Consider the following 20,362-nt stretch of genomic DNA (forward strand, 5'->3'; position numbering starts at 1 on the left):
CACATCTATGTATACTCCAATAAAGCAATGTAAATGTGTTGAAAGCCAGGAGGTGTACTGGCTGTCTCAATAGGATTAATCAACGAAGATTATGACAGGAACTTGATGCAGATGTAAATAAACTTCTTTTGCAAAGGAGGAAATCAAATATCTGAAATTCGTTAAAGGTTTTTATTCTTCCAATCAACTCCTCAGTAATCACCATCTGTTCCCAGACGCAGAAAAGGAAGGGGCTTTTTTACCTCCCCATCCTAAAGATGTATTCCTGCTGGCACATATACAAATGGAAGTGGAAAAGTAGCCATGAATTTGAGATAGAATGAAAGCTTTCTAGAGTTAGGAAAGAAAACAAAAAAGTCAGGATACAGGTGAAGAAGAGGAGGGAGGAGAGATGGGGCAGTGGGAAAGGAGGTGAGAGAGAGAGGGAAGCACGGGTGAAGCTCTGTATGGCCAGAAAAGCTACTGTGTGACTTTGGACAACCGCTTTTATTTGCACTAAGATTCCCTTCTTTAAAGCAGGTAAAAAAACACTTTTTCTGTCTTTGAAACAACCTGATAAAAATCACCATTCTAAACACAGAAACAAAAATGACATTTAAAAGGAAAAAACAAAATGGAATTGTCAGATGATCAGCCAACCCGAATAAAATGGCAGTCACTAGCTGAATTAGGTGCTAATCTAAAAATATTTGCAGCTCCTGTCCTTACAACTCCAGCATCCATGCAGGTGCAGTGAAACCCAGCTCAATCCCACAGAGCAGGAGGTACAGCCACTGCACAGAATTACAATTCCAAGTACAATGAATTTGTGCTACAAAAGCCAGGTCATGCAAAACATTTCTCTTGGCCTCTTCAAAGTCACAAATGACAACTTCATCAAAAACAAACTGATCTCTAATCTTCCTTCTACAATCACAATATTAACTGTAAATCCATTCATTATAGAACCTTCATAAAGCATTCTATGGTTTTACTTGAGACGACAATTCTGCATGCCTGCTCAAAAATGTTTCATTCACAATGGGTTTGATTCTTACATTTTCCAGTCATCAAGTTACATTGATTAAGGCACAATAAATCTGCCATTCACATTCTTGAGTCCCATCTGTAATAACCATGTTGAGACAAATCAGTTCAAAGAATAAAGTTTCATAATTAACTTCTCTCTCATTTCTGCTTTCCATTTTCCAGGTGAAAAAAATCCAACCAACCACTGCCAGCTGATAGATAACCCAATGGGATTGATAAAGTTATTGAATGTGAGTTTGTCACAGCCCTCAAAGAAAAGATGGAGAGAAAATCAAATAACATACCCCACATCAGTGTGCACATGGAAGACGTACAGCAGGAAAGTGGGATGTGAAAAATTACTAACAGCAAGAAATGGGCACAATAAGTTAGTTTTCTCCAATAATGATATAAAACATCTGGATTTTTATTCAGGCACTGTCTTCTGGATGATGGGCTCCCACCTCATCCTAAGACTACTGTAATTGCTAGCAATTGGCAATATGCTCCTTTATTCACAGTGTTATCCAAGTCTTTCAGGTCTTATTTGTAAATATGTGGTTGCCCTACCTTCAAATTTCTTTCTTCAAAGTGGAAAGGACTCTCATTCCGTAAACCCCCCCATTTATGTTCCTCCTAATCTATTATTTCTCTTTCTCCTGCCTTTTTCTTGGTCTTTGATTCTCTATTGTCCTCTACATGGCAAAAAATGGGATGGAAAAAGTTGAATATGCCTGCTTGGGTCCCAGTGAGGATTAACTCTTTCTAGAGTTAATCCACTTTCAATTCTGCAATATTTTAGAAGAAACTCTAAGTATTCCCCTATTATCACGTGGACGTTCCCATATTCAGAGTCACAGGGGCAATACACTAGGGAATGCAGGAGAAGAGGAAAAAATTCTGTTGCTTTTGCCGCATAAAGAGGGAGATAGAACTGTGGAACTCCATCACTGCTCTCAGCCCAGTGCTTAAGGGATATGGACCAGAGTGGTCTCCCAGTGCATGTGAAACAAATCAAAGGGCAGAGAAGAGAAAAACAAAACAAAAACACAATAGAAAAAACCTTCAAAATCCTAAAGAAATACACTACAAGCAGAAAATGTCTTCTTGCTTTATCAACTTTTTTTAAGGCACTACTATAAAGATGCCATATTTTGCTAATTTTGCAAATATTTATGTGCACTTGGCTGCTAAACTGAATTGATAATTTATTGTAGAGGTCAACATATTTGTTCACATGCAAGTGCTTGCAGGATTAATGCCCTAAATTAAAAGAAAGCTTTTTGAGGAAAAAATAAACCTATGTATAAATCAAGGTGAAAGCTCCAAAGTTTGAAAGGTAGAAAGGAGAAGAAATAACTAGCTTGGCATTTAGATCATACTTAACACTAGCCAGACTATTAAAACATTGACACTTCCCTAAATTCCTTTTAAGTATTAAGATCAAACTGCTGCCTTTTCCCACTTTGATGTGGTGATTTCAAAATTTTATTTCCATTCTGAATCTTCTCTGCCTTCTTTGCTTCTCTCCCTCTTTACCTTTCTTCCTGCAGAATTCGTTATATGTTTGGATTTGATTTTAAACCTTGTCTCCATAATAAAAACCTTCTTGCTTTAACTCCCACTGAATAAAATCTAAATGATCATGCAATGACAACTGAAGAGCATGTGTCTTTAAAGAATGTATAAATATGTGCCACTCAGTAAGGCTGCAGATGGAAGTACTGAAAAGGACCCAAAAACAAGTTGCTACTAGAACAGCCCAATGGCAGACTGGAGTGACACACCCAGGGTAAATGAAGTATATGAGAAAGATTGGAACAGAACCCAATTTAGGAACCCAACTCAATCAGCTGTTAAACATTTGTCTTTTCTTTCCCCCTTATAAATTGCAAAGATATGTTAAAAGCAGTTACAGCATTAGGCATAATTGTCCTTTGGAAACTATCAATACTTTAAAAAAGGCAAGAAAGCTCCAAGCCAAACTCAGACATGATGCATCTTTTTTCTAAATTATGAGTCCAGAGGGTCTCTAATTCACTCTGCAACGCTCTAAACTATTCACTTCTAGATTACGCTCTAAACTATTCACTAACTAGATTCACTTCTACTCACATTTTTTCAGGTTTTGTCTGTATTGACAATATACCAGTAAGGATGGTAAGTCAAAGTATTTCCCTTTTTACAGGGCTCAAATACTTTTGTAGAAGATAGAAACACAACTAATGAAGATAAAAAAAAAAAAACTAATGGAAGAAAACTCTATGGCCAAATTAAAGTAGAAGAAACTATGCATTCTGAAACATACAAAGTGTTACTGTATTGATTTCTCACTATTAAAAATTCTGGGGTAATAATACAAGGATCTAAAACAGGGAAGCTATTTTATTTTGTAAGGGAAATATGTTCCCATAGTATTAAAGATTCTTTTATCAAGACCCTAATCAAATTTTTCTTACATATAGGGCACAAAACTCAACTTAGTCTCTCCAGAAAAAAGTCAACAGCATTCTGTACCAAATCATAGCTTCACATAGGGTTTAAAGGCAGGACTCATCAATCTTTTACTACATACAGCAAAATTCTGGATTACACTCCAATTATTTTTATGTTTATTAGGAAACAGAATTCCACTGTATTTTTGTAAACATCTGACCACATATCAGGAATGGCAAGTTATGCCATGCAAACGACAAATGGCTTGCAAGAAATGGACATACAGGTACAATGCCGATGCTGTGCAACAAGCCTGGCAGCATCTTGTGTTGGCACACAGAGTGCTACAACCTTTTAATACCCAGATACATCTCTTGTATGTGGCTTTTGAACCACATGCTTATCTCAAAAGGAATTAGTGGGCTTGAAGTTGATTCTTCATAAATGAAAATCAGCTTGAAAAATTGAATTTTCCTTAGCAAAAGTTACTCCCAGGCTATTTTGCCAGAACAGTTTTGTACCTCCTGCACCCAATGCAGATGATGCCTGTGAGTGAAACAGGTGTACAGAAAGTCTCATGAAAATGATTGTCCATTGCCTTCACTGACAGCACTCAAGTCAGCAAAGACATGGTTACAGAAATGCTGCACTTGCATCTTTCAAAGGTCATGAATAAATGTGATGATGGCTCATCAAAGTACCTGCAGAAAAATCTTCAAGCTGGAATAGGTGGAAGAAAAATGTCAGTGCCAACCAAAGGACATAACTGCACACCACAGACGTAACGCCACACCACAGCCAGAACTTCGCTCTTTGAGGTCTCACTGCAGGTAGCAAAGGAATTGACCTTTTGTTGTTTTGTTTTTTTTTAATAGCACATTGTTTAGTTTATCTTGAACCAAGTACATTTTACCTGCTTCTGCCAACTGCCTCTGGCAAAACTGCTGTGGTAGATATTCCTTTTAGCCTCTGCTTTACTTGGAGCTTTTCACTTTCTGATGACTCTTAAGGAAGGGCAGGATAGAGGTGTATCAAAGTAGCCAGTGTGAAAGGGAAACTGGACTTCTATTGGTCTCAGCCTTAAAATGCTGGGAGTAGTAGGGAAAAAGGGATGCTCATGTAAAAAGAAGGCTATAAAAATCTCATCTCATCCAGGAAGTCTCTCCTCTGATGTCAGAGAACAGTCATGCCTTTAGAAAGGCTCATCCCATCTGCTCTTCCAGAGGCCTGCCTGCAGTGGCCTCTGAAAAGGTGTTAGTTTGCTGCTGTTAAGCAATCCATTTACAATGAACTCACATTCAGAAGTAGGTGTACACATTGAAAACTTTTAGGTGGAATTGCCATTAGCTTAATTCCACTATTGCCAGAAGTGCATAAAGATGGACATCAAACCTCTCTCAAGTGTCATACACAGACCATACTGAATATCACTGCCGCCACTGCAACTTAAGTGTAAGATCAAAGCAATATGCTGTAGATATGACAAAAATGTATTTACCACTTAAACTCTCAGATATTTCATGAAGAAAAACCAGGACCTTTTTGGGGGAAAACCCATTTTGGGATACTTTTCACTTCTAATTTTCAAAGGTTTTTATTACCAAGAGCCTTGTACCAACACATAAAGTTTCTAAAAAGTTGATTTGACGCGCACTTAAGCCTCTTGGATAAGAGGTGACATATGGTGTAGTTAAAAATTCATTGTATCACAAGAATGATGATACACTTACAGGAAGGCTGAGAACACCATACTGCCTTCAACAACCTCTGTGGCTCCATTGCATGGCATAGACTCAACATCTGAGGGGCACCATAAATGTGTTAATACTAATTCCAGCAGTCACATATTTATGACTGAACAAAGCCAAAACTGCCCAGCCTACTGCAGTGTAATGTGACTCTGTTTTTGCATAGGAAGGGAGTGCCGTGCAAGCTTCTGCAAATGCCATCTGGCTTCTGCATTACGACCACAGTAACAGCACTCATCATTCTCTCTGTAGAACATACATTAATGAATCCAGAGAGCTGAAAGTAGCTTACGAGCCAGGATTGCTGTCATGGCACTGTTTCTCCTGGCAACGAACACCTCAGGAAGGACAGGATGGGTGTGTGGGGAATCATAAGAGGGACAGATGAAGCAGGGGAGGAAGGGAGCTTGTTAAAAAAAAAAAAAAGGAAAAGAAAACTTGCTAAATAAGCACAGACTAAAAGTCTATGGTCAAAGTCTACCAAATAAAATGTTAACCTTCTCCAGCACCAAAGTAGCCTTTTATGTTGCATTACAAATTTCAGCACAGTAGACAACAAAACTTCACAGCAAGCTTCAAGCTAAAAAATACAGCAGAGCTGTGAGACCTCTAAGTTTTGGTGAGGATTGCTATGATCGATTTCTTTAAGATAAACACTGGAATATTCAAAGTCACAGGGGAGGGCTTGGAGTTTGCAAGTACCAGGGCTTGTATGATTCATAAAATATTAGAAACACTGGTTAAAAATTTCTTTCTTAATGAAGTCATGAAGCATCTCAGGGTCTGGCACATGTCCTTATCTTTACAGGCTACCACAGCAGCAGCCACAAGAGAAGAGTGAAGGCCAGATGACAGACTGGGAGCAAGAGAGGAGCCAGTGACCCATCCAGTGAAGAAGTCAGATTCCAAATCCTTTTACTGTTACTCTTAGCTACTTTTGAAAGAGTCATGCTGGGATCCTATATAGTGACTGTCTCAAGCATACTTCTCCCTGATAAACATAACTGGTAACTACTGAGGAGAACACTGGTTTACACTTTAAAAGAAGAACATCCTGAAGTTTAAAAAAACACAGAATAAGGCTTTGCAACCTGCTCTCCTACTGTGAGATCACATTTTTAAGGCGTTTTATTTTGATTCATAAATAAACGACATTGTATTTTGTTACATACTGTGGTCTTGCAGGATACAGGAAGTTCATAGGGTGAAAAAAAGAAGACAAAGCAAATCTTAACAGTGTTACAACATGCAAGTGAGGTTTCCCTAGAACTGCTGACAAACAGATGAAAACAATCTGTTCTATAACATTCTCAAGTCTCTTGCTCATCAGCACAATCACTTCAAAGCCAAACCTCCTACCTCTAAGCATTACTGCTACCAAACAACCTGGAAAGAGAAAGAGTAACTAGTTGGAATAAAAGAAGTAAAGATGAAACAATGGGAAAGTTGCACATTCCTTGCATATAATTCTACTTTGAAATGCCATCATGAGATCTTCTAATTCAACTAAAGTAACATTCAACTACATTAAACACCAAACTCCAGAGCCCTTGCTTTATGCCAACAGTGGAACAAGGTCACTGGCAGCTATAATGTCCCCTTATACCCTTGACTTAGCAAAGCCCAAGCTGCTCTTCATTTCCTTTGGAACTTAAAATTAAATAACTAAGTCAATTAAAATGCCCACACTCAGAGGACATGCTCTAAAAGTAATCTTGTAGGACCTGAAATGAGGAAGATAAGCAACATTAGATTTCCATAAACAGAGTGCACATGAGGACATAAACAGCAACACAGAAAAGCTAAGTTAAACATCAACCTGCCTTTTTTATTTACTGTGTAATTTCCAAAGGCATACACAGCCTTTTCAAAGGCATGTGTGCAAGTGCCTATCATACCTTTTCAAATTTTGTCAGCAACTCACGTAAGCTGAAGTTCAGGCCAATCATCATTAAGCGTCTCCTGAAGCCTACATTTTCCTGGTATGTCTGCCAAGCCAAGTCTATAGCCTTCAAAAAGTTTCTCTCCTTTCCACCTATACAGTCTCAAAATACTCCAGGCACTCCAGTGTGTGTCCCTCTCCTGGGCTGTGCTCCTCTGGGAACAATTCACACAGCGCCATCGTCACAGTCTCCGTGTCCCTGCTCCTTCCCATGGGCTGGACACCCAGGGGTGAGCCGCTGACAGTGGGTGCTGCTCCTTGCAGGGCTGACCTGACCTCATGGCACTGTGGGGATCTCCTTGGCTCCACACCTCACCAGGACTGCCTCCAGCTCTCCTCAGCAATGGCCTGCAGGAACCAAGTGCTTCTGGCAGGCCTCAAGCTCTTGGTCTCAGTGACCCTGAGTCAGAGAAGCTATAACCTGCTGGTGTACGACAGGTGGAGAGGAGGAACACATCCTTCCATGTTGCTCCATTCAAGGGAAAAAAAATCCCCAGAGAAATTTCTGTCTACAGAAAGCACCAAAAAACAGCTTCTCAGACAAGTTAAAATGGAATGAGACACGCTTCATCGCAGGGAACATGATGGTGTGACCAGGCAGGAGGCCATCTCTCTTCTGATTTCCTCAGAGCCAACTCCATGGGCTGGTGCTGCTATGGCAGTAATCAGGCACCTTCAGCCCTCTTCGCTTTGCCCAGGAGATGCTGCGCCACAGAAAAGCCAAGGCCCATTAGAAGTTGTCTAAAAAGTAACTTCCTTTGTGCAAGCAAAAAAAAAGTTCAGCAAAGGATCCTGCTGCAACCTCCAAAGCTGGGGATCTCCTCCTTTGGTGCCGCCTGCTCTGACAGCCGTGTGGTAATCTATCCCCGGCATTTGTTTATTATTGTAATCAGCATCCTCCCTTCCAGCAGCCCTGGTGCTGCTCCGAAGCCAAGCACACTCCCCCTTCCGGGAGGCCTCCTGCTGGAAAACCACCACCACCCCTGAGGCTGCAGAAACCCCAGACCAAAAGCCCTCACTTTTCCTTCCCGTGGAACAGAGAGGTGGCTGTTCAGTCACGGAGCAAGCTTTGGAGCTGTAAAAGCAACCAGCGCTGCACAAAGCCACCACGGGCTGGGGCTGCTCAGGAGGGCACGCTCAGCCAGCCAGATTGTTTTCCACATGAGCCTTTGCTCGCCCGCGGGAAACCTGACACCCCATGGGTGGCTGTGAGGAAATCAGTCCATTTCCAAGCATTCCCACTGGAAACCCGTGTGCATGTGAAGGCCTATTTAAGCTGCTATTAATGCCTTCCGCACAACACACATTACTCAACCACCAAAACCAGATTGGGTAATAGCTGCCAGCAAGTCAGTAAATGTATAATTAAAACCAAACCAGCAACCCATCACTTGCAAAACCCGTTACAGCTAAGTCTCCTATGAACACATTGGGTATCACATGTTGCTTTTACTTTTATTTTATTTCACCCAACCATCATATGAAGTACCAATGAATTCACCAGTAGAAAAACTGTCTCTAAAGTTATTCTGAGCTGGTGGATAATACTGGTATATCTGGTATGGGTCGAGATTTTAAAAATAATCTGAAGGGGGGAAAAAAATATTGGCATTAGCAGGATTTTTACTTGATTTATTTGTACTTTGCCTCCTGTCTGTATCTTTTATGTAGGCATATTACACAAACTGCAGAAGTGCTTGCAAAATAAACTCAGGAAAGTTTTCCAAAGGTGACAGAACTAAACTAGCTTTATAGCCCATATAACAGATCAGCTTAAACAGTCAGAATTTATTTCACTGCTTCTGCAAGCAAAAAGCCTATTTATCATGTTCACATACTATTCACTTCCAAATTAACTACTTACAGAAAGAAAAATTACACATTAGAGTGAAAAAGTAAAACCATTATGCAAGAGATACAACTAGAATCACTATTTGAGAATTTCATTTCTTCTCCTCTAGACAAAGTTTGGATCTTATTTCCCTGCACACTAAGGCTTTCAGCTGCTCTTGGAGAAAAAAACCCTTGCAAACCAGAAACAAACAGACTTTAGATCCACCTCAGAGATGTTAGTGCATATAAATAAAGATGGGTCTCAGGCTGGATTATAATGAAGCTTCATAACTCCAGGACTGAATCCAAATACACAACATTAATTTTAGGTTTGGTATCAGGCTTCATGCGTAGATAAGTTGTTTTCCAATTTTAATTCGTCATTTAAAAAATCATATATTCTAGATCTTTCAGCACTATTAGATACAAATTAAATACCCTCTAAGGTGAATAGGTACCATTTTGCATAATTTCATAAAAGATTATCAAATATTTATGTATATACACGATGTTGGACCAAGGCTTCCAGCAAAGCAACTTTGAAAATTATACTGAATAATGACTTTTTCAGTTGCTTTCTCACATGAAAGCACACTGCAGTATTTGAGAAATTCTGAGTATGTAGAAGTCAAAGTAACTGAAATGAGCTCTACATTGACATGTACTTAATATAGCCTCTGCACAGCCAGCAGTTCTGTAGTTATAACAATGTTAGACCATAAGCTTCAAAAGCACAACATACATTTTAAGACAGCTTTACGTTACTTTTTGCTACTAAAGTTTAAATTTTCTTGATCAGCTTCATCATAATTTTCTTAAAAAACAGCTCTGCATATACTATTGGGAACAAAAATGCATTTGTATACTGGAAACTACAGTCGTTACACAGATTTGAACCCTAGAGGCCAAGGAAATTCACATTCTGAGAGTTTAAGCTCTCATGGAGGCACATTAGCTACAGCAGAAAACAAGCAAACTACCAATTGTAACCAAGCATCCTTTCAAAGCACTCTTGTAGATATCAACAGCCACAACTGGGAATTTAAGACACTGGAAATAACCTACAGCTGCAGAAGATTAGGTGCAGTGAAGCTTTTTGTTGCTTTTGGTATTAAAGTAGTTTGGTGCATTTTCTCAAGTGTCTTAAATAAGAACATAAAACTGGATAAAAATAAAACAACCAGCAAACAGCCTTTTATAGCCATTGGTAATGCTACGAATGGCAGCCTGCAAAATGCAAGGGCCATTGAAAGAAAAGCACTTCTATCAATGGTAGGAAAAGGATGCTCAGCACAGCAGCCTGTGACACAGCCATGATCATATCTGCTGGAAACTGGTTTTAGGTGTGGGTTCTGCAGTGCACACCCCACAAATCCAGGCTTAAGAGTGTCATCATTTATCAAGGCACAATGCAGAGATTATAAAACTAATAGCAGACTTCTGCATAAAAAACCTTATTACTGCAAAGAATAAACTAAAAGCCCTCTACTTTTATGAAGGATAAATCCAGAGGCAACTGAATGCTAAGATACTGCAAATTAACCAGCAAAATCAATGAAATCAAAACCAGATAACGAGAAAAAAAATTACTCCATTTCTACTTGAAATAAAAATACCAGATCAACTTGGAGATGATCTTATACACACCTCTAAAGTTCAATATCAGAAAAGATAGAAGTCTCTTAGACTGTACTGTGTGAAACAACATTAAATATGTATGCAATAAAGAATTTGCTTCACACTTGAGATGATGTGCAAAATACGCAAGAAAACTGTCATGCTAAACACAACTTGATTTTTGAAGGCAAACTAAAGAAAGGGGAAAGTTTTTTTCCTTTTCATAGAAGAAAAATGGAAAAATAAAGAGCAGTAAGAACCTTAAGTGTAAATAAATGAGGCTGTTTATACTAGGAGCATACGTGCATCTTATGTGACTCACAACAGCAAGTAATGACAACAGAAGGATAAGAAGAATAGTGTTGCCTTGTGTGACTCAGATGCAAAGGGCACAGAGGTCAATAGGTTGTTACAGAAAGTCAATGCATCCTGTTTTCACTCAAGGCATGCAGCTGCAGGCAGGAACACAAAAAATCCACCAGTTCAAAAGCACCTTGCTATAGTCACCTGCCTTGAAAAATATCTGATGTCAATCTGATCAGACCAGGAGGGGGAGATGCCCTCTCCCTTCCTACAGCAGGTCAGCATTTACAATGCAGAGTTAACACACTGCTCCAGTAAGGTCAGTTCTACACTGAGGCTTAGTATCAATTGAACCCAACAAAAAGGTTCAATTAAGCAGAGGCTCACTGATAACCTCTGTCAAAAATCAAATCACTCAAGCCAACACAATACCCCAAGGACTAGCAATTCATCAGGACAAATGGACAGATCAAATTCCTACAATAAAGGGCTACAAGAGGCAGGATAAGACAAAAGTAACACAAATATGATTGCCAGCATTGTTAGGTAGCTGTTATAGGGGTGATTGAAAAGCACATCATGAATTACATGAAAGTTCCTAGAGCTTGGAGCAAGGCACTGTAACCATTGGATTTGTCTTTTTTTTCCTCTATAAATAAAGGTATTGGTTTGCCATCGAAGATATCTTTACAAGGGTCAACCAGTCACATTCAGTGATTTACCCTGCGCAGTACCTGCCACATTCAATGACAGAGTCCTGCATTAGGTGAGCAGAGATAGATTGTGGCCTTCCTGAAACAAATGAGAAGACTTTAAATCTCAAAGATAAAATTTGGTAGAAATTCAGATATAGCCTCGATGACATACAGTGCTATACTGCTATGAAAGTTTTGTGGAGGACAGGGTGGTTTGGTGGTGGGCTTTTATGCTCTCTTAACTTGTTTGAACAACACATGGCTTTCAAGCTTTATGAAGCAACTATGATTTTACAACACTTTAGATTTAAATATAAACTGCTGTATACGCTCCTAGTATGCATGCTCCTCGTATAAACACCCTCATTTGAACCTCCCAGAAGAACCCTGTCCTAAACCCAGGATATTTCAAATATACTCAAAAAAAGAAGTATCTCATACTTGGAGTATACCAAAAAGAAATTAGATCTCAAAGGGAAGTATAGCGGAAAAGCATCAGCATGACATCTATTTCATGCATAGAGCATTACAAACTTTATTGAATAAGAGACCAAGATTTAAATTCAATTTATGGGACTGACCAGAAATGAAGATTTCAATGACACTAAATAACAGAATGAAGGAGGCAGCAGACAGTGTGGATGAAATCTGGTTTTTATGCCAAGCAGAAATTTCATCATCGGGCGTCACTTTCCAGTTAGTACTAGTGACTAAATAAAATTTTCCTATTTATCAGCTGTCTATAAAGACTTTACTAGGGAAGTCTCCTTCTAAAACTGTAAGTTGCCTTTCCTTGTTTCTCTTCTTCAGGTATAAGATACTGGTGCTTGCTTGCAATAATCACACTGGAAGTCAGAAAGCATCAGGGCACCTTGTGGTCTGTCTTAAATAACCTTTTTAATGCTATTCCCTTTGCACAAAAACGAAATAAATACATTATCTCAGAGGTACTTATTCACATTTTTATTTAAAAGGGTAGAACTAAAAAGAGGGTGACTGCCTAGAGGTGATATAGCATGACAGACTGCCAAAGAAGTACATCCAAAAAAAGATCCTAAACCCTGCATTAACCCACACCCAAAGTAAATAACCAGTTTCTCAAGTTTTAGAAATGAGAATTCCTGTATTTTGGCCCAACCTAAAAAATGTTTGCCTTAAAAATTCTCTTGACTGCAATGAAAACAGTTTTATATCTTTCTGATAGCTCTGCACAATAAAAGTCTCATCAAATCCATGCATATTCTACATCTTTAAAAGAATTTTCTACAGGAAAGCCTTATTTATATACTTATTACTTAGTATAGGGTACCCATCTCTCAAGATACTAAAACTGATCAATAAAAAGATGATTAATTTAGTAGTTTTTAGACAAGTACTCAATCCAAGTAGTGGAAATATCACAAAAATGTATTTTCATTTGAGCTTATAATAAATAATTGATAGAGCACCTTAAATTCTAGAGCACTTACTCAGTATCTGTGGATTAAAATCTCATTCAAATAACATTGAAGTTTTGCAGTTTCCTTTTACTTCACTTCTTAACAATAGCATTAGACTCAAGTGTCTAACATGGATTCAGAGTCATTTCAGTTATCCTGTGTAATTTATCATTTTGCCACACTGCAAGGTTAAGCACCTTCTGACTCAGTCTGCCCATATTTTATGCCCTAACTTGTCTAATATTCTCAGTTAACTAAGTGGCATTATCTTGCAGAAGGAAAAGTATTACCTGGATCTAGTTGATTTGGGGGCTTTATGGTCTTTTTGACAGCCACTGGGAATGGGAATCTCCTTATCCAATGAAAACTCTATTCACAGCAATAAAAATATGCTTCAGCTGTAAGCTTTTCAATAATCAACTTTTCTGTATTTGAATATTAGCCAGGCATTTTAGGAGTTAAAAGTAATGTAATTGGTATGATTTCAAGGAACTTCTTGTCTACGAAGCATCCTTAAAACACTTACCAAGAAATGTGCCTCTAGATCAACTTTAACATTGCACAAAAGAAGAACAGTGAGAAAGTTAAAACTCTTGGGAGTTTAGCAAGTGGCCATCTACTAAGAGGTAGTCTTACTACAGTCAAACTACAGAAGGTCTATTTCCTAATCAAGCAAAAAATACCAAAGCATACCATTGCAATTTACCAAAAAGGTGAAGGTTTTGTTTGTTTTCAAAGTTCACTAAAAACGATCAATGACCCTGGGCTACAGGGACATTCCACTAACACTTACTTTAAATCTTTTCATGCTGCTAAAATTGCATCAAAGCAGCAACCACAATGCTTCACCACCAAACCGAGCTTTTGCTGTGAGTGGAGAAAGAAGAGTATCTGATGGGGGGCTTACTTTAAAGGCCTTATGACTGATACCACAGAACAACCTTGTCTTCATCTAAATTAATTTTCAAACCACAGAATTAAACCTTAAATACTGGTTTTAAGATCAGAGTCTAGAGTGTTGTAGTGCAGAAAGAGTATTCATTCTTCTCATTAACTGCACAATGATCCTCCAACTCTGCAGTTAGATAAATTAAATTAATAAATTATATTCTGGTATCTCTACTGAACATATAAGAGAACAGAGTTTTTAATTACTTTTTTTTACTGAACAAGTCAGTATTTATTAAACCAGAAAGTGTCACAGGTAATATAAAAAGCACTAAAAGTCTAAGTTCCAGTCAAAGTCAACAAATAATGCTGTTAAGAGATTAAATGATTCTATTTTGTAGCCAACACAAGTGGGAAGAATCATACTCACATTCATTGTCTAGAACTCAAGCATATGCAAGTACATATGAGAGATCTGTGTGCAGGAGAGCCAGTTCTGCTATTCATATATTTTTATGTGCACGTGCAATCAGAAACTAATTACTATTACTTTAATCAGTGAGGTAAAATCAAAAAACTGTAGTGCAACCCTGCAGTAACTTTATTCTTAAAGTAGAAATTGCAGAGATTCTTTCAAAGCACCTTTGTTTCTGACCAAAAAAAAGGTTCCAAGGCAGTTAAAAAGCACCACAAAGAGGGGACAAGCATCCTCTGAATGCGTTTAGAGTTGAAGAACAGTAAATAAAAGATTGACTTATCAGAAGGCATCAAGGGAGCCAATCATTGTATGTTTTCTAGCCAAATTATATTAATTTAACTAACATTAAATTAATTAACATTAAAGCTTCCAACAACCATTATCTAAGGACTACCAAGGGAATACCATGTGCTCTTAAGTAATAGGATCGCTGAGAGCAGTTTTTCTCGTAATGCTGATCTTTCTGGCATCTCCCACAGCAAGAAGTGCTCTCCACTGCAGTGCCTGAATAATTGGCCTACAGTTTTTGCTTCACACAGATTGTTTTGGTCTCTTACCTCCTTCATTTTTTTTACCCTAAATTCAGTCTGTGAAATTATTCCTAGCATTTACCAGAGTAAGAAATTAATGTGAAGCCTCAGTAAGAAGTAAACACTTAGATGTACCTCCCAAAACCACACCATGCAGCTCCTATCTTGTTTCTTTTAAGGTAGTTATAAGTGATTGCTAGGAACAAATTCATGTTTGCTTAGTGAAGTGTCAAACTAGCAAAAAATAATAATAATAACAAAAAAAAAAAAATCCTTTCTTGTGTGCTTATGTACTGCCACCCTTAGCATTAGGTAAATTAAGCTCAAAAAACAGGGGGAACAGACACTGCAGACAGGAGGTTGTCCCCACACTCATGCTGAGAGACTCACAACTTGCTCCCTGTGGTACTGCTGTAAGCATGCTTTTCTTTCAAAATACCCCATCTGATTTGAGTTACTAAGCACTAAACTGAATTTCCGCACAGATTTTTAATCTTTATGCATTCTGTGTCATTTTGCTAACAGAAAGCTCTCACAGAGATCTTATCACTGGCCTATTGACAAAAGTAAAGAGCATTTACAATTGAAATTATGATAATATAATATTTATTCTTGAAATAAAATGTAAGCAGCATTATCCATAACTGCAGCTTTTGCTCTGGTTTGAACAAGAAGCTTATGTAAATACAACGTGCCTAAGGCTTCTCTAGCCTCACTTTATTACAGGCTACTATACAGGAAACAAATAGGTTTTCCAGATTTATTCAGACAGAACTTTCATTGTCTAATGTTAGTCAGGAGCTCCATTTCCATTGAATTATTGAATGCTTTTATTCTCATTTAACTCTCATTTAAAGTCAAGGACTCCATCTACTTTTGAGAAGCACCCAAGTTTGTGTTGGAGGAAGCAAGTCTAAGATCTGCACACAAAAGCCTAAAATGAAGGTTAGAGTCAGCTTCACAAGGACACAAGAGCACGGGAACACCTTACAGCATGTGCAACTCAACGATTCTTGGCTTTTCATTAGGTAGTGACTTCTTGAAAGGAGGCTTTGGGTTTTCTTGCTATTTTTGTGTCACAAAAAATGACTAGCACTGAAAAAGTCTGGTCAGCATAAAGGAAAGTTTGAGGAAATTAATTTTAAAATATTCACTGTTTTACCTTCATTCATACTGAGTTTTTTAAAAAAAAAAGTAACACTGGAAACTTAGAGAAAGAGTAGCAAATCCTGAGAATTCAGATAAAAACTGTTTAGCTCTAGGCATGAAAGACAAAAAGTACACCGGGCAGTCATACTGCTGAAGAAATAGAAGAGTTCATTTTATGTGTACTAGTACTTCATCCTTGTTGAGTCCACGTAGGATCAAATTCTGTTGGTGTTTGTGCACACCTAAAGTCCCAACAAGGGCAGAAGTAGGAGATGAAATGCACACAATAAAACATAAAAGAAGAATTCCTAATAAGTTGTGAGGGTGGGAAAACCCAAGGCATACTCACTCTGTGTTGAATACATAATCAATAAAATGGCCTTTCTACAAAGGAGCAGGAGAGAAGAGCAGGAGTACGTGCCCTAGCAAGGCATGGCAGGTGAGCACACCCATTTCAAACACACTGATTCAAACAGCTATGAAGGGCAGAGGCACTGGCCCCTTGCATTCCCCCACCTGTGCAACACAGCTGGATGAAGGCTAGGAAGTGACCAGCCCAGAGCAATATGTATTCCCAGAACAGGTCCCTTCTGCTGCTACATTTTCCATTCAAGAAGCTTGTGCCTAGTCAGCCATTTAGTGATAATGTGAAAAAGGTTCAACATGGCAAAAGGTAACCCACTGTAAAATATACAAAATTAAGAAACACAGAAAGAAAAATATATATCTAAAAATAAGTAAAATAAAATAAAATTTTAAAGCACACCTGAAGCCTATTCAGCTAAAAAGTACTGTGTCTTTGGTATATTTAGTAAAATCAAACTACAAAAACTTCAGGGTAGAAGCACAAGCAAATGTGCAAGCTGCCTCTCTCTAAAACCCTTCTTCATCACGTGTTGCTTGTGTTGCAAAAACACTGTTAAATATGAGTGGTTCAGCATATTGAGCTATATTACCATTCTAGAGCTACTTTAAGAACAGCAGCAAAAAATCCCCCAAACTGACTGTATACTACTGCAAGGTGAAACCTATGGCCTTTCACTCTTAGCCGTTGTTTTCTTGAAGAGCAAACAAGGGCTATCCTAAGATACCAGTCTGAAATGGGTTCTTCAGGTCACTGGCACGTCCCATTGGTGCCATCATCACAGACCAACTCTGAAACTACCCTGAGACTTATCAATAACTACCAAGGAATAAAAAATATCCACATTTGTGCATACACAGCTTCCTCTTCCCTCTGTGCTTCTCATTCATACATTGTAGTAGGGCATGCAAGGAGTAAACAGATTTGTAAAAGAGCAGATTTTTTAAAAGACAACATTGGATCATGTGTCAATGATGCCAAGTACTTGCATCAACCCTTGAGACTGTGGAACCTTAAAGGTAATATGCTTCTCAGCAAAGCCTAGTATTTATACAACTAAAGCTAAAGCAAACATGAGCGAAAGCTTGCCTGCAAGGAAATGAAGCCCATCAAAGAATAGTATTCTATAGCTCCAAAAAGTCACTGTAAATAACATATGCTTCTTTTTATTGTGTCAGACACTTCCAAAACCAAAGAATCCTCAACTGTTATTACTGCAACTTAACACCTGCTAAAGGAATCTCTCACCTGTAACAACCTTGTGCATTTTCCTCCAGCACTTGATAAAAGCCATTTTCTAAACTCACATCTCCCTTCAGAAGTAAGCCTTGTGGTGTCTTTGGCCACCCCATATTAGGGAACACATGAATTTGAAACTGAATGAAGTAGTTCTGAGCTCATATTGGGATTCTACTGAAATTACAACAACACGGGGTAGTTCAAACCCTGCTACATAGAAGAAGTAGTTAGCACTGTGGTCAGCTATTTTTAAATATAACTTGAAGTAGTACCTAGGCCACATTGTCAGACATGATCACAAATACTCTTTCATTCTATGCTACATTCTATGCTTTCATTCAGCTACATTATATGCTGACAGTTGGTGAACTGCAGATTTTGTGTACATTAATAAAATTACATATACAACAGCTTCCTCAATAACACCAGATCACTTCTGCCTATAAACACAGCCCTTTTGCCTATAATGTTTAAAATGTACATCAGAGTTTAACAGAGTAGCAGAAAAGATCAGTGATAGAAATACAAAAAACAGGCATTTCTCAGAACAGGGACTCAAAAGGGACAACGAATTTAAAACTCTTAACACTTGTGCAGAGATGGAGCTATCCTACAGAGGACCTGGAAATAATAGAAGGCATTCCCAAGCAGTGAATTTTTAAAGTTAGTTTTCTCTCTATGACTGTTTACTGCCTGTCTAGAACAGCAGAGAGGAGAGCAGCATTAGCAATTTGGCCTAAGGTCTTCAGGGAAAGAGTCTCTGCCCTACTTTAACAATAGAAGTTGCTGAGGCAAATTAGGTCTCTGACAGGGATAAAATGAAGTTCCACTGTAAGCACAAAAGAGCTCCCATTGATTTTGGCCTTTTTCAGCTGATGTAAATAATCAAGTAACCATAAATTTGGCAAGGAATAACTGCTGCTTTGTCCATTACAGAGTGTACTCAAAAAGGCATTTAAAATCACCTTGAGCAGAGGGGAAAAGGAGAAAGGAAAGCTGAGCTTGGACAGTTCTTCTCCTTCATTAAGCTTTATTTTACAGTGTCACCTGCAACAACACAATCATCTTTCAGTGAAAGTGTAGAAAGTGGTCTAAACAGTAGGTTTGAAATTCCATGCTCTGACAGGGTCAATGGGCTCTTAATTCTGCCAAAAAAGGAATTTATGAAGTTTCATTTAACCTGCAGACTAACTCACTTGAAACAAAGGTGAACTGTGAGCAGTGGACCCAGTGATGCATGGCTCCCAATAAATTTTCCTCCAACTTCCACTTGGCTTCCCTTAGTCTTAATAGAATATCAGCTCATGTGCTTGCAGCCTCAACACAAGATTTCTTTCACTGATTTTCTTTCACCTCTTGACCAATATGCACAGGACTTTTTCCAGCAGTCATTCCCACTTCAGTCAGTACTCCAGTTACATTACAGTGTCCCAACAGGACTTTCCTTTATTGAGACACAGTAGTTACATGCTAAGGCAGCAACACCTTTCCCTAAGTGATATGCCACAGGCATCCCCAAAGACCAAAAGGACTCACTAGTCAAATTGAGCTGACATCCATGTCTGGGTGGTACAGAAAGCAAATACCTCTTCTCTGGACAGAGACTCTCACTACTATCACCACACAGAAATAACTTTGGCCTCAGAAGCTGCTATAAAATTCTTCCAGCTTCGGAAAAGTTGACAGAGCAGCCTTGCACAAAGGGTGGGTGTTACTTTTCTATTTCATGCAAACAAGAATCAGGAAGGCATACCCCAAATAAAGGGAGTATAATATTACCTTTGTTATTTCAGGCTCTTACAGTCTTGCAATCACCTTTTCAATAAAATTTGGTACCTCAAGTTTTTTTTACAATGATACACTAGTACTGAAATTTGCTTAAAACAGTTGCTGCAAAAAAAATTGGAAATTGACAGTTGCATTTCCTATGAGTCTAAGCATGAGGACTATTGGTAAACCTGCATGGGTCATTGCATCATAAATGGGATAGATTTACTAAATAAAAATCATTTCCTCCCAACCACCTTATTTCTTTTTTATAAGTAATGTTTTTGGTTACCTCAATGTAAGTTTAAAGCATTTTCTTTCCTCTTTCGGTATATCATTTTGCTAGTGAAGAAAATGGCAAGACATGTATTCATACCTAAAATCAGTTTGGATTTATTTTTAATTACTATAACAGTATTAGTGAAACTTGTGAAGGGAAAGAAGGAGAACAAGAAAAAAAAAAAGGACCATCATTATTTCACAAAGAACATTAAGCACATTTAGGAATGATAGGTGACTTAGAGAATTCTATGTCCATTTTAGCTGTTGACTCAATATCTCTCAAAAGAAAAAAAAGTGGAGAAAAACTGCGCTGATCTCAGAAGAGCTCAGGTAATAATAATAATAGTAATAAAAAAAGCATTTTAAGTTGTCAGGAAAAGAAACACAGTTTTTATACCAGCCTTTATGTTAGAAAGCAATAATGCCTGAAAAACATGTACTATGGCATCTGTGGATAGAAGAATTACTATTAATTCCTACTTTCATTAAGTCAGGAGATTAGGGAATAAGATGCTCATGAAGACTCAGGTACCCAATTTAGGTTTATTAGCAATGTTTTCAGTGTGTCTGAAGAGGATGCTGTTATGCCAGAACACCTACTAAAGAAAGCAAAATTAGTCCAGAAGATTTTTGTAATATCAAGA

General features: G+C 38.2%; 1 protein-coding gene across 5 annotated transcripts in view; it reads right to left on the reverse strand.

Annotated features, from left to right (window-relative positions):
• Positions 1–20,362, reverse strand: part of UTRN (utrophin) — a 342,938-nt gene that overhangs the window by 119,091 nt on the left and 203,485 nt on the right. The window lies entirely within an intron of this gene.

This window comes from Ammospiza nelsoni, chromosome 3, assembly GCF_027579445.1.
Source record: "Ammospiza nelsoni isolate bAmmNel1 chromosome 3, bAmmNel1.pri, whole genome shotgun sequence".
Classification (NCBI taxonomy): domain Eukaryota; kingdom Metazoa; phylum Chordata; class Aves; order Passeriformes; family Passerellidae; genus Ammospiza; species Ammospiza nelsoni.